We start from the raw sequence: 15,354 nt of genomic DNA on the forward strand, positions 1-15,354 counted from the left end.
AATGAAATCTTGCAACAACATGGATGGGCCTTGAAGGCATTATGTGAAGTGAAATAATTCAGACAGAGAAAGATAAATACCATACAATCTCACTTATACGGGTATACGGAATCTAAAAAACAAACAACAGCAACAAAAACCCGTCTCACAGATACAGAGAAGAGACGGTGGTTGCCAGAGGAGGATGCGTAGGGAGGAATGTGTCAAAGCGGCAAAGTGTGTCAAAAGCTACAGACTTCCAGCTATAAAATAAATGGGTCATGGGAATGTAGTGTACAGAATGGTGATTGTAGTTAATAACATTGTATAACATATTGGAAAGTTGCTAAGAAAATAGATTTTAAAAGTCCTTTTTTCAGGAAAGGAAATTTCTGTAACTGCCTGGTGATAGATGTTAACTAGACTTATTGTGGTGAGCATGTCACAGTGTATACAAATATTGAATCATTATGCTGTACACCTGAAAATAATATGTCATGTGTCAATTATACCTCAATCTAAAAATAAAATAAAGCTAAAAAGATAAGAAAATCTGTGTTTCCAATCTGCTAAATTGAGAGTGAGGGAAAGAACAATGATAAAGAGATAGACAGGAAGACAGGTCTGCTTGGGGACAGCCCCTGTCCAATGGCAGTGACAGTTCTCCCTTCAATGCTTAACACTGGTTTTCCCTTTTCCCCCTGGTAATCTCAGATGGTAAAGCGTCTGTCCACAATGTGGGAGACCCAGGTTCGATCCCTGGGTCGGGAAGATCCCCTGGAGAAGGAAATGGCAGCCCACTCCAGTATTCTTACAGTCCATGGGATCACAAAGAGTTGGACATGACTGAGTGACCTCTTTTCCTTCCCTTTCCCTTTTCCCCCACCTCGTCAAGCCTGAGCCAGCAGATCACTGCCTCCATGGAGGAGGCAGCACTACAACTACAACTTGCTTCACTTCTGGCCTTGGTGCCTAAGAAATTTAAGGTACAACATGGCAGCAGATGAGCAGCCTGCCTAGATTAGTATGATTTTTTAATTAGGTGCTCTTTGGTACTGTAGTAATCTTTACTCAGTGAATGCTTTTGGTGTTTAGAAAGAGGTATTGCCCAATTTATCTCACTTTTAGATACTAGGATCTCAGAAATTTATGTTTACAAAACACACATCATAAACAATGGCAATGAATCCTCTATGAACCTCACTCCCCATCAGAAGATAGTCTGTTGCTGCTGCTGCTAAGTCGCTTCAGTCGTGTCCCGACTCTGTGGAACCCCATAGATGGAAGCCAACTAGGCTCCCCCATCCCTCGGATTCTCCAGGCAAGAGTACTGGAGTGGGTTGCCATTTCCTTCTCCAATGCATGAAAGTGAAAAGTGAAAGTGAAGTCCCTCGGCTGTGTCCGACTCTTAGTCTAATCCTACTGAAAGTGAATCAAAGAAAAACCTGCAGTATTTGCCATTTTCCCTTCCCCATGCCCCAGAAGAGGAATGTCTTTTCTTCTCCAAAACCTGTTTTGTTACCGTGAGTTGCTGCAGCTCAACAAAAAGAGAAAGTTGATTTGACCACAGAGACGGTAATCATTTGCATTACATCAATATAAACTTTAGCAAAGTTTGACAATCAAATAACAATGCATTTGCAGATCTCTGGCTCCAGGGAAGTGCCCACTTTCACCTTTCACCCCACTCAGAAGCCTGGCAGCTGATGAGGAAAGTAATTTTCCTTCAAGATTGTTGACCTTTTTTGTAAACAAACAAAAAAATCTGCTCTTTCGGCTTGTATTTTTCCTGCTGCTGTCCTGCAGGTTACATATACGCCTCATAAAATCAAACCATCATTACGAAAATTAGCTCTGATCATAGGAATCAACATGGTCTCATTTGTTTTTGCAAATACCCCAGGTGACTGTGGACAGACCTGAAGTGACTGCAAGTAAGTTAGCTATCACAAAACACAGCAGTTGCAAATAACATAGGGTGAGGTACCGTGATAATCTATCTTTTCTATACAGTTGTCTCTTGGTATCATCCATGGGGAATTGGTACCAGGACCTCTACAAGATACCCAAATCCATGGATTCTGAAATTCCTTGTATAAAATGGCATAGTACAAAATACAAGACGGGGAGTGGCCAAGATGACAGAGGAGGAAGACCCTGAGCTCACCTCCTCCCATGGACACATCAAAATTACTATTTACAGAGTACTACTGATGAGAAAGAATGGAATCTATCAGAAAAGATCTTCCACAACTAAAGATACAAAGAAGGAACCACAACAAGATGGCTAAGAAGGGTGGAGACATGGTACAGTCAAGCCCTGTACCCCCAGGTAACCAACTCACAAATGAAAAGATAATTAGAATTGCAGAAGTTCTCCCCAAGGAGCTCATGGTTTGATCTCCACATTGGGCTCCCCAGCTCAGGGGTCCTGCACCAGGAAGATGAGTCCCCAGAGTATCTGGTTTTGAAAGCCAGTGGGACTCACTTTCAGGAGAGCCAGAGGGCTGCAGGAAATAGAGACTCCAATCTTAAAGGGTGCACACAAAATTTCACATGCTCTGGGACCCAGGGCAGGCATAGTAATTTGAAACGAGCCTGGGTCAGACTACCTACTGATCCTGGAGAGCCTCACAGAGAGGCAGGAGACAACTCGAGCTCACTCTGGGGTCATAGACGTTTTGGGAGAACTCTGATAATATGATCCTTAAGTCAGTGTGGTACTCACACAAAGACAAATAGATAAACGGAACAGAAGAGAGAGAGCAGAAGTAGATCATCACGCACACAGTCACCTGATTTATAACCGAGATAGCAGTGCAGTGAGGAAAGGACTTTTCCATAAGTGGTGATGGGTCAATTTAGATCATGACAAAATAATGAATCTTGATAATTAATAAAAGAGAATCAACTCCATGTAAATTGTAGGTTCAAACATGAAAGAATAAAACAATCAAGAGTCCATGAGTTGCAATTACTGAAAGCCATGTACCCTAGAGCCTGTGCTCCACAAGAGAAGTCACTGCCGTGAGAAGCCCCCACTCCCTGCAACTAGAGAAAGACCCACACAGCAACAAAGACCCAGCAGAGCCAAAAATATATAAGCAAATGAATAAAAATAAAATAAAATTATAAAATAAATGAGAAGACTAATCCTATCAAATATTGTCAAACCAGAGGCACTACTCCTTTTCTACACTGCTGATGGTAGGTAGTACACCCACACTGGAAAACAGCTCGGCAGCATCCATTTAAGCTGAACGAATGGAGAGCCCATGACCCAGCAATGTGTAGGTAATATGCATCAAGAGATATTTTCAAAAATTATATAGCAGCACGGTTTATAATAGCCAGTAACTGGAAACAGTGTATGTGTCCATCAGTAGTGGAATGGATGAATAAATTGTGGTATGGTGACCCAACAGCAAGAGCAAGAACAAATTACAGCAAAACAGCATAAATGTCTTTCTCGAAGAAAACATTGAGTGATAAGAGGCATAGAGGATGGACTTGTGATTTCCAAGGGGGCAGGTGGAGTGGGGGAAGGAACGGATTGGGAGTTTGGGGTTAGCAACTGCAAACTATTATGTATAGAATGGATAAACAACAAGGCCCCACTATATAGCACAGGGAACTATATTCACTATCCTATGATAAGCCATAATTGAGAAGACTATACAAGAATATGCATTAAAAAATTAAAAATAAAGTCCTGAGTGATAGAAGCCAGGCCCATATCAGTACCTAATCTGACTATATTTAGATGGAAAGTCCAAAAGCAGATACAATTCATCAGTGTTCTTATAAATCAGGGTAATAAAGAGACTAGAAGGGCTTCTGGGCCTCTGGTAATTGTCACTTGATCTGAGAGTTGATTACATGGTATGTTCACAAATTCATTGAGCTCTGCACGTTCCCATATGTAGGCTATGCTTCCATAAAATGTTTAAAATAAAGAAATCGTCTCTCAGTAGAAATCACTGCATTTCCCTAACAGACTAATACTGTCACAGCCAGGGCAGACTGACAAACGAATTTAAACTCCTGCGCTGATGAATGTTTTGATTGGTTCTTCTGGAAAAATTAATTTCAAAATTAATCAGTGGTCTCACTGAACACTTTTGATAATTTTCTTGGCTGTAGCCCAACCAATGAATAGCAAAAGAACTTTAGGAGAACCGAATAATGAAGCAATGACTACATTTTAAAGAATTTCATATTTCACATATTTACGTATCTGGAAGAAAACTGTTACAAAAACAGCTGGGTAAATGAAATAATTCTTAAATGCCATTTCTTTCTTAATAATAAATACCAGGAAAACACAAAATCATAAGGTTGTGAGTAATTAAGAGTTCTATTTAGCTTCTAATAATGCATGTTAACCTCCAGGCCACATACTCTCCATTCAACCCACTGTTTGTGCTCCCCTAGGCCTTGAGTCTTCTTCAGGCCTTGGGGATTGATTTTGAAGGCAGACAAGAGACCTTACCACCGTTATGGAAACGTTGTACGTCCCAACTGGAGTGGTGGTTACACTGGCATATACATTTATTAAAACACACTGGACACTACAGTTAAAAATTGCACCTTTAAGTGGGGGGGATGGGAGAGATAAATTAGGGGTTTAGGATTAACATATACACAATACTTTATATAAAATAGGCAAACAGCAAGGACCTACTGTATAGCACAGGGAACTATATTTAGTATCTTACAGTAATCTATAATGGAAAAGAATCTGAAAAAGAATCTATCTATTTATATATGTACAGGCTTCCCTGGTTGCTCAGATGGTAAAGAATCTGCCTGCAAGGCAGGAGACCCAGGTTCGATTCCTGGGGCAGCAAGAGCCCTTGGAGAAGGGAATGGCTACCCACTTCAGTATTCATGCCTGGAGAATTTCCTGGACAGAGGAGCTTGGTGGGCTACACAGTCCATGGGGTAGCAAAGAGTCAGATACGACTGAGTGACTAACAATTTCTTTCATATCTATATATGTATAACTGAATCATTTTGTTGTACATTTGAAACTAACACAATATTGTAAATGAACTACAATCCAATAAAAAAGCACAATCAAAATTTGAATAAAAATTTTCCCTTTAAAAATTTTGTGCTTTTAAGTATAATGTAAATTATGCTGCAATTAAAAAAGAAGAAAGCTTAAAATTAATAGCCATTGGTTGTCCAGAGTTAGAATTTACGAAACCGATACCCAGTGGTGTTATCAATAAAGTCTCCTAGTATTTTCCAGAAATACTAGCTGTCAGGGAGTTGGGTTCCCTATGGCTTGTCCTGTGCCTCCCGGATTTGAACATTTGCAGATGGAAACAGAATCAGGTGAACAAGAAAAAGAGAAGGGGCTCTGTATGAGCTGGGTGAGTGCTGTGAAACTGCTATTCCAGTTAATAAAATTACATGACAGGATGATAAGGCATTTCTGAAACACATAATAAAAAAGCTGGCATCAGTTCAGTTGCTGAGTCGTGTCTGACTCTTTGCGACCCCATGAATCACAGCACGCCAGGCCACCCTGTCCATCACCAACTCCTGGAATTTACCCAAACTCATGTCCATCGAGTCAGTGATGCCATCCCGCCATCCTCAGTAAATTCTTTCTGGTACCTGGGGGAGGTTGCCATCTGGTGGCAGGAGAAGCAGCTGCAGGGCCACAAACTGCATGCTGAAATCGAGCTTAGCTTTGCCTTTTTCCAGAACTCAGAAGGTAGTAATTCTCCATCTGTGGATTGCCAGTGATGTGTTAGTCATCCACCAAAGGGCTTGAAAAGATTCTCTGAAATGATTCTTTGAAGCTGAAGATAATTGAGGGAGCTCTTTTAAAAGGACATTCAGGGAACCTCTCAGGCATGACTCTTGCCCAAGCTGGAGCAGCACGTCGATGACAGCCAAGGACACAGGGCAGCAATGAGCCCCTACTCACTGATGCATTTGTGCCAAATTAAAAAAAAAAGTCTTCTTTCACCTGGGTGCACCTGGGTGCACTACCAGCTTTATTTCAGCCCTCCTCACCACCTCTGCCGGGACCTCTTGTGCAGTGGAAAACCTGCACAACCATCCCTGCAGCCTGGATGCAGCGAGAGAGTCTTCTCCAGGTACCTCAGATGCCCACAGCAAACACCAGTGCCCAAAAGCTGGGGCAGAAGATGGGGGCATCTCACCCTCATTTGTATCCTTAAGGTAGTCGGGCAGCTACTGTTACGTGTGAATTTCAGTTTTCTTTCCAACAGGCACTATCAATTTTAGCTTTCTATTCAAGCCTGGGTGTTTCCAGGTGAAATGGAAAAAAAATGTTGGGAGTCTCTAATGCAGTGTCTTTAGGAAAACAGCGTCACACTGCTTTGCCATGAAAGGCTGCGGCATAGAATTGAACAAATCCAAAAGTTATAGGTAAAGTGCTTAGGAAACTTTACATTTGAAAATCTCTGGACAGACAAAAGATACACTGGAGAACGACTGTGAAGATGCTTATTCATTTCGCAAGCATTCCTTAAGCACCCTGGTTTGAGATGTTGGTGTAGGAAAGGGTTACCATGGTGTTAAAACAAGAGTGTCTTTGCCTAGTGATCACACACACACACAGACACACACTCTGTGCCCTAGAAAACTTCTCTCACAAGTTCACAATTAAACTTCACAAAAAGCACATCTTTGTGAAGACCCCTACTTCCCTCTGCATTTAGGAGTTTCTTCATAGCATTTTTTAAAAGTGATACTTTTTTATATTTATTCATTCGCTTTTTTTCAAATTTGCAGCATGTGGGAGCTAGTTCCCTGACCAGGGATTGAACTTGGTCTCCCTGCATTGGGAGGGCAGAGTCTTAACCACTGGACCACCAGGGAAGTCCCCTCTTCATAACATTGTTATAACACATGTTGCATTTTATTGTAATTACTTCCTTTTGTTTGTTTATATTTGTTCTATTAGCTTTCCTCTCCCACTGAGTCAGCTTTTAGTTTGTTTATTTTTCTATTGATTCTTTGTTTTTTATTTTATTAACTTCTGTTTTATTCTTATTACTTTTAATATACTTCCTAGGAAAGATAAGGGGATCAGAGTCAAAACCACTTAAAATTCCAGACCTTTTGCCTTCTAATTAATTTCCATGTTCATCTTATCTTATTATTTTGCTGTTCTTAATATTTCTGAAAAATCATTGGTGAAAAGTGTCCCTTCTTACAAAAACTGATTATAAATATGTAACTGATTATAAGAATGTAACAGAGCAGCAGGAGGCTGAGGGGTCTTGATTAGCTTTCATTATCTAGTACAGTAGTTCCTGAGCTTGGAATATAAACAACCCAGTGTTCATGCTCAGTCACTCAGTTGTCTGACTCTTTTCGACCCCAAGGACTGTAGGCCACTACATCCATGGGATTTCCCAGGTAAGAATACTGGAGTGGGTTGCCATTTCTTCCTCCAGGAAATCTTCCTGACCCAGAGATCAAAACCACAGCTCCTGCTTGGCAGGTGGACTCCTTGCCACTGAGCCAAATCTGATTAAGTCACGCCCCTGTTCAAACCTGCCCTTGGCTGCTCCTTGTTGTCAGGATACATTCCTTTGCACTATTGGAAGGTTTTTTGATACCTGGCTCCTGCCAAGCTTTCCAGCCTCATCTCTTCCCAGCACTGTCTCTGCTCCTTTCCAGCATGAATACACTTTGTTCCAGCTACCCTGCATTTCCTGACTCTGGATTTTCTATGGATTATCATGCAGGCACGGTACTCTTTCACCCAACAACCTTTGAACACGTACAATTGGACGGGCTTGAATAAGAGTCATCACAAGGGAACTGCTGGAAAGAGAGGTGATGTGGTACAAGGAGGCAGCCAACGCTAGTCCATCCTTTAAAAATGGAAAACTCCTTAAAGGCAGAGATTACAATTAGTATTGCTAGTCTTTCTCCTATCCCTCAAGGGCCAAGCCTTGAACATATTAAACAAATTCTAAATTGAATTTCTTTCTCTGGAAATATTCTCTAGTTTGCTTGGTTATTTTGGAAGGAAGCAGCAGGTCAAAGGCTTCAGAATAAAAGGAAGATGTGGCAGGTTCTGGAAAGTACAAGGAATTCTGCAAGTCTGAACCTGAATGATTCTGTGACCTCGTCCAAGGATCTCAAGTTCTGGCTGTACATATCAGAAATAGCATCTAATTGAGAAAATTAAATATAATTTTGTTAAGAGGCTGTAGGAAAGGAAAGAAGGAAGGGTGAAATGACAAACATCCAGAGATGGGGGGTACATTTATATTGCAGTTTATAGCCTTCTGTGAGAACTCTAATCCTCGGGGAGGCCCTTTGCCCAACAGTTCAAGCTTTTATCCAGCAAATGTGGAGTCCTTGCTTCTGTCATGTAGATGAAAAGCAGGGTTCTCCTGGGGTCACACAGCAGGAGCTTTGACATTTGGGGGATGTGATTGATGAGTTCTGTCCTCCCACAGAGGAGTTCCATGGTGAGAGAGGACTCCAGAAGCCAAATAGCCAAAGGACCTTCCAAACCAAACATCTGGAGCGTAATTCAGAATCTGCTGAGCTGTGCCAGACCCAGCTAGACACACAGCCCAGTGTTCCCGTGAGGGCAGCCCCCAGCCAGACTTTCCACCATTAAAACGGCTCTTTTTCATTCCAGCTTTCTCCCTAGAAGACTGGATCCCATACATCATGTAAATTTCTTAGCTTTCCTGTCCCCTGGGAGAAGGCCAGGCCCCAAGGGCATGCACTGTAGAGGTCCAGGCATTTCAGAGTTTAGGCATCTCCAGAGATGAGTCAATCAGACGAGGTACCAGTCCAGGGCATCATGAGGGCCCAGGCTACCCGATGTTGAGGCAGGGCTTTGGTGGAGAGAGGCCACAGGGAACAAGATATTCCAAAGGAGGGAAGCACATGAGCAGGGAGCTTCCTTAAAGGCACCTAGCCTACTTCCCAATTTTCTCTAGGAGTGGCCAATGACTCAGTGTCATTCTCAAATCCATTATCTTTGTTCCTCCTCTAACTCTTCTCTTAGGACTCTATAGAAAAAAATATTAATACCACAGATTAGACCCAGCAGACATCAGCAAGACATTAAATTTCACCCTGATTTTTTTTCATCAATGAATTGCTTAAATTATCTAAATTGTTAAATTTTTATTTTAAACTTTTAAGAATTAAAGTATGACATGTATACAGTAAACGGAATAAATCAGAATTTTGAGAAATATATATATGGGCAGAAATTATTATTAAATAGCTACCTACCTTCCAAGCCAAAAAAAAAAAAGAAAATTACCTTATCCCAAAGTTTCCTTGTGTGCAGTTCTTTGTATTTAAAAAAAAATTTTTTTTTGGTTAATAGTTCATTGATTTTAAGTAAATTTATACTGTTATGCAACCATTACCACAATCCAGTTTAGAACACCTCTATCATGCCAAACCTCTATCCATAGTTCCTCAGGCACTCTGTCTACCAGATCTAATCCCTTGAATCTATTCCTCACCTCCACTATATAATCATAAGGGATTTGATTTAGGTTATACCTGAATGGTCTAGTGGTTCTCACCACGTTTTTCAATTTGAGCCTGAATTTTGCAATAAGGAGCTCCTGATCTGAGCCACAGTCAGCTCCACGTCTTGTTTTTGCTGACTGTATAGAGCTTCTCCATCTTTGGCTGCAAAGAATATAATCAAAATGATTTGGTATTGACCATCTGGTGATGTCCATGTGTAGAGTCATCTGTTGAGTTGTTGGAAAAGGGTGTTTGCTATGACTAATGTGCTGTCTTGGCAAAACTCTGTTAGCTTTTGCCCTGCTTCATTTTGTACTCCAAGGCCAAACTTGCCAGTTTTTCAAGGTAAGCCTTGACTTCCTACTTTTGCATTCCAATCTCCTATGATGAAAAGGACATCCTTTTTTGGAGTTAGTTCTAGGTGTTGTAGGTCTTCATAGAACTGCTCAACTTCAGCTTCTTCAGTGTCAGTGGTTGGGGCATAGACTTGGATTATTGTGATGTTGAATGGTTTGCCTTGGAAACGAACCAAGATCTTTTTTGTCATTTTTGAGGCTGCACCCAAGTGTTGCACTGAGCACTCTTTTGTTGACTATGAGGGCTACTCCATTTCTTCTAAGGGATTCTTGACCACAGTAGTAGATACAATGGTCATCTGAATTAAATTCGCCCATTCCCGTCCATTTTAGTTCACTGATTTCTAAGATGTCGATGCTTAATCTCGCCATCTCCTGCTTTGTCACATCCAATTTACCTTGATTCATGAACCTAATATTCCAAGTTCCTATGCAATATTATTCTTTACAGCACTGGACTTTTGTCTCACCACCAGACATATTCACAACTGAGCATCATTTCAGGTTTGGTCCAGCCTCTTCATTCTTTCTGGAGCTATTAGTAATTGCCTTCTGCTCTTCCCCAGTAGCATATTGGACACCTTCCAAGCTGAGGGACTTATCTTCGAGTGTCATATCTTCTTGCCTTCTCATACTGCTCATGGGGTTCTCCTGGCAAGAATACTAGAGCAGGTTGCCTTTTCTCATCCAGTGGACCATGTTTTGTCAGAACCCTTCACTGTGACCCATTTGTCTTGGGTGGCCCTGCATGGCATGGCTCATAGCTTCATTAAGTTATGCAAGCTCCCTTGCCATGACAAAGCTGTGATCCATGAAGAGGATCATCTCAAAAGAGAAAAACAAGAAGGCAACGTGGTTGTCTGAGGAGACTTTACAAAGAGCTGAGGAAGGAAGAGAAGAGAAAGGCAAAGGAGAAAGGGAAAGATATACCCAACTGAATGCAGAGTTCCAGGGAGTAGCAAGGAGAGGCAAGAAAGCCTTCTTAAGTTAACAATGCAAGGAAATAGAGGAAAACAATGGAATGGGAAAAGCTAGAGAGCTCTCCAAGAAAATTAGAGATACTAAGGGAAAATTTCATGCAAAGATAGGCACAATAAAGGACAGAAATGGCAAAGACCTAACAGAAGCAGAAGTGATTAATCAGAGGTGGCAAGAATACACAGAAGAACTATACAAAAAAATGTCTTAATGTCCATAATGGTGGACATCCTGGAGTGTGAAGTTAAATGGGCCTTAGGAAGCATAACTATGAACAAAACTAGTGGAGGTGATGGAATTCCAGCTGAGCTATTTAAAATCCTAAAACATGATACTGTTAAAGTGCTACACTCAATATGCCAGCAAATTTGGAAAACTCAGCAGTGGCCACAGGACTGGAAAAAGTCAGTTTTCATTCCAATCCCAAAGAAGGGCAATGCCAAAAATGTTCAAACTACCATACAATTGCACTCATTTCATGTTCTAGCAAGGTTATGCTCAAAATGTTTCAAGCTAGGCTTAAGCAGTACATGAATCAAGAACTTCCAGATGTACAAGCTAGGTTTCAAAGAGACAGAGGAACTTGAAATCAAATTGCTAACAGTCATTGGATCATGGAGAAAGCAAGCAAGTTTCAGAAAAATATCTACTTTTGTTTCATTGATTTACACTAAAGGCTTTGACTGTGTGGATCACAACAAAGTTTGGAAATTTTTTAAAGAGATGGGAATACCAGACCGACAGCTTCCTGAGAAATCTGTATATTAACGTAGGCTGTATATCCATAAAACTTCCTGCTAGAAAGTGCTTTACCATAGCAGTTTACCGCAGCAGAGCTCTGTTTTTGGAATAACATCTTATTGGCAACCCTTGAGATGTGAAATTTGGAATGAAAAGGACTCAAGAGTTAGTCATTAGGCTAGTTGTCACTATTTAGTTGTTGGTAAAGAAGCAACAGTTAAAACTGGACATGGAACAACAATCTGGTTCAAAATTAGGAAAGAAGTATGACAAGACTGTATATTGTCATCCTGCTTGTTTAACTTATATGCAGAGTACATCATGCAAAACGCCAGGCTGAATGAATCATGAGCCAGAATGAAGACTGCTGGGAAAAATATCCACAACCTCAGATTTGCATATGGTACCATTCTAATGGCAGAAAAGGAAGAGAAACTAAACAGCCTGTTGATGAGGGTGAAAGAGGAAAGTGAAAAAGCTGGTTTAAAACTTAACATTCAAAAATCTAAGTTTTTTGAAAACTAAGAATGGCATCTGGTCCCAACACTTCACGGCAAACAGAAGGGGAAAAAGTGGAAGCAGTGGAAGATTTTCTTTTCTTTGGCTCCAAAATCACTGCAGAGAGTGACTGCAGCCATGAAATGAAAAGACATTTTCTCCTCTGAAGAAAATCTATGACTAACCTGACAGTGTATTAAAAAGCAGAGACATCACCTTGCTGACAAAGGTCTGTCTAGTCAAAGCTATGGTTTTTCCAGTAGTCATGTATGGATGTGAGTGTTGGACTATAAAGAAAGCTGAGCGCCGAAGAACTGATGCTTCCGAACTGTGGTGCTGGAGAAGACCCTTGGGAGTCCCTTGGACGGCAAGGAGATCACACCAATCAATTCTAAAGGAAATCAACCCTGAATATTCTTTGGAAGAACAGATGCTGAAGCCGAAACTTCAATTCTTTGACCGCTTGATGCAAAGAGCTGGCTCATTGGTAAGGACCCTGATGCTGGGAAAGATTGAAGGCAAGAGGAGAAGGGGGCGGCAGATGATGAGATGGTTGAACAGTATCGCTGACTCAGTACAGAGGAGCCTGGTGACTGAACAACAACAACATGCCAGACAACCCTCTCCAGTGTTCTTGCCTGGGAAATCCCACGGACAGAGGAGCCTGGCAGGCTATAGTCCATGGGCTTGCAGAAGAGTAAGCCGCTTCTTAGTGACTGAACAGCAACAACAGTCATGCCACAACTCCCCTCCTGCCCACCTGCAGTCAGTCCCTACTTCTGCCTTCAGCTCCAGGCAACCACTGATCTGCTTTCTCCCTCTATGGTTCTGCCATATCTAGAAATTTCATATAAATGGAATTACATAGTATTGGGGTTGGCCAAAAAGTTCGCTGGGTTTTTCTGTTACATCTTTCCGTAAGAAAACTCCAGTACAGAGTCTCTTTTCCTTAGCATAATGTTTTTGAAGTTAATCCATTTTTTTTTTCCGCATCCACCAATAATTTGTTCTTTTTATTGCTGGTAACTGTTACATTGTGTAGATACAACACAACTGTTTGTCTCTTCACTAATTGGTGAGCATTTGGATCATTTCCAATCTGGGCCTCTTAAGAATAGTGCCACTTTGAACACTTGTGAGCAAGTATTCGTGTAGATATGTATTTTCATTTCTCATGGATACATACATAAAAGTTTGGAATTGCTATGTTGTAAGTATATTTAATTTAAGAAACTGCCAAGTTTTTCCAAAGTATCTCTCAGTTTACATTTTCACCAGCGATGTATGAGGGTTCCTATTTCTTCATAATCTCAACACTTTTCATATTCCGTCTTTTTGGCTTATAGACATTCTAGTGAGTCTGTAGTGGATTCTCTGGAGTATTAATTGGCATTTCCCTAATGATTAATGGAAGTTAGCATCTCTGCATGGAGTTATTAGCCATTTGAATATTTTCTTTGATGAAATCTCTGCTCAAGTCTTTTGCCTATTATTATTATTATTTTTTTTTAAACTGCAGACCCACAGCAGGGCGCGCTCAGCCCGCCGTCCGTTCCACCGGCCCGGCGTCCAGCCCCCGCGCCCCGCGCCCCCGGCCCGCCCCCGGCCCAGGAACGCCGAGGGTCCCCAGGGCCCGAGCCCGACCGGGCGCGCGCACAGGAGGGGCTCTTGCCTATTATTTTTAATTAGACTGTTTGATTAAGTTATAAGAGTTCTTTTTGTGCTCTATATACAAGTCCATTATCAGATATATGATTTGCAGATATTTTCTCCTAATCTACATCTTAATTGTTTTATTAATGATGTCTTCTGAAGTGAAAAACTTAAATTTTTAAATTGATATATAGTTCACATACCATAATATTTACCCTCTTAAGTTGTACAATGAAGTGGTTTTTAGTATAGTCGAAGGTTGTACACCCACTCCTGCTATCCGATTCCAAAGCGTTTCCATCATCTCCCAAAAGAAACCCCAATCTCATTAGCAGTCAACCCCCCATTCCTACCTCTTTCCACCCCCTGAACCACTAATTTATTTACTGTCTCCATGGATTTGCTCATTCTAGACATTTCATATAAATGCAATCATATAATATGTAGCCTTTTTTTTCTAGCTTCTTTCACATAGCATAGTGTTTTCAAGGTTGTAGCATGTATCATTACTTCATCTGTTTTTATGGCTGAATAATACCCCATTGTATGGAACAGAATAAAGAGCCCAGAAATAAATCCACACAAAAATGTTCAACTAGTATATAAGAGAGGCAGCAAAAATATCCCATGGGGAATAAATAATCTCTTCAATAAGTGGTACTGGAAAAATAGGACAACTACATGTAAAAGAATAAAATTAGAACATTTCCTCACATCATAAACAAAAATAAACTCAGAATGAGTTAAAGACCAAATGCAAGACCTGAACCCATAAAATTCATAAAAGTAAACAGGCAGAACATTCTTTGACATCAGTATGTCAATATTTTTTATTGGCTCTATCTCCTAAGGTAAGGGAAACAAAAGAAAGATAAACAAATGGGACCCGATTAAACTTATTAATAAAAGCTTTTGCATAGCAAAGGAAGCCATCAACAAAACAAAAAGACAACCTATTGAATGGGAGAAACTACTTGCAGATGGCATCATATATCCAAAATATATGAACAGCTCATACAACTCAATATCCAGAAAATGAAAAACTCAGTTACAAAATGGGCAGAAGACCCGAATAGACATTTTTCCAAAGAGGATACAGATGGCCAACAGGCACATGAAAAGATGCTCAACATCAGAGAAAGACCAATACTGTATGTTGTCACTTACATACAGGAGCTAAAAAACAAACAAACAAACGAATATAATAAAACAGAAACACACTGTGATGGGAGGAGGGGCAAGATGGCATGGGGGACTAAGGGGTTCATATTACTGTGTAACAGCACAATAATACAGCAAATATTTTATACTTTAAATGGGGTACAATCTACAAAAACATTGAATCACTATGTTGTATACCTGAAGCAAATATAATATTATAAATCAAATGGACTTTGATAAAAATAAATAAATATTTCAACAACCATAAAATAAAATAGTTAATGGTTACTTTTATATTATGTGAATCTTATGAAAAAAATTAAGAAGACATTTGGGAGACGTATGCAGTGAGAGACAGGATTTAAATGCTTGGGACTTTTGCCTAGCAGAAATGCCTTCTAAGCTACTCTTGATTCGAACTGGGCTGCATATGTTAGTTTACAGGTATGCTTTGCTTAAACCAGGAAGTAAGTTATTAAAT

General features: G+C 40.5%; 1 pseudogene; it reads left to right on the top strand.

Annotated features, from left to right (window-relative positions):
* The first annotated feature begins 2,262 nt into the window (after positions 1-2,262).
* LOC102282818 (small ribosomal subunit protein eS7-like) overlaps positions 2,263-15,354 on the top strand; it is an 80,061-nt pseudogene continuing 66,969 nt past the window's right edge.

This window comes from Bos mutus, chromosome 11, assembly GCF_027580195.1.
Source record: "Bos mutus isolate GX-2022 chromosome 11, NWIPB_WYAK_1.1, whole genome shotgun sequence".
NCBI classification, from domain to species: Eukaryota; Metazoa; Chordata; class Mammalia; order Artiodactyla; family Bovidae; genus Bos; species Bos mutus.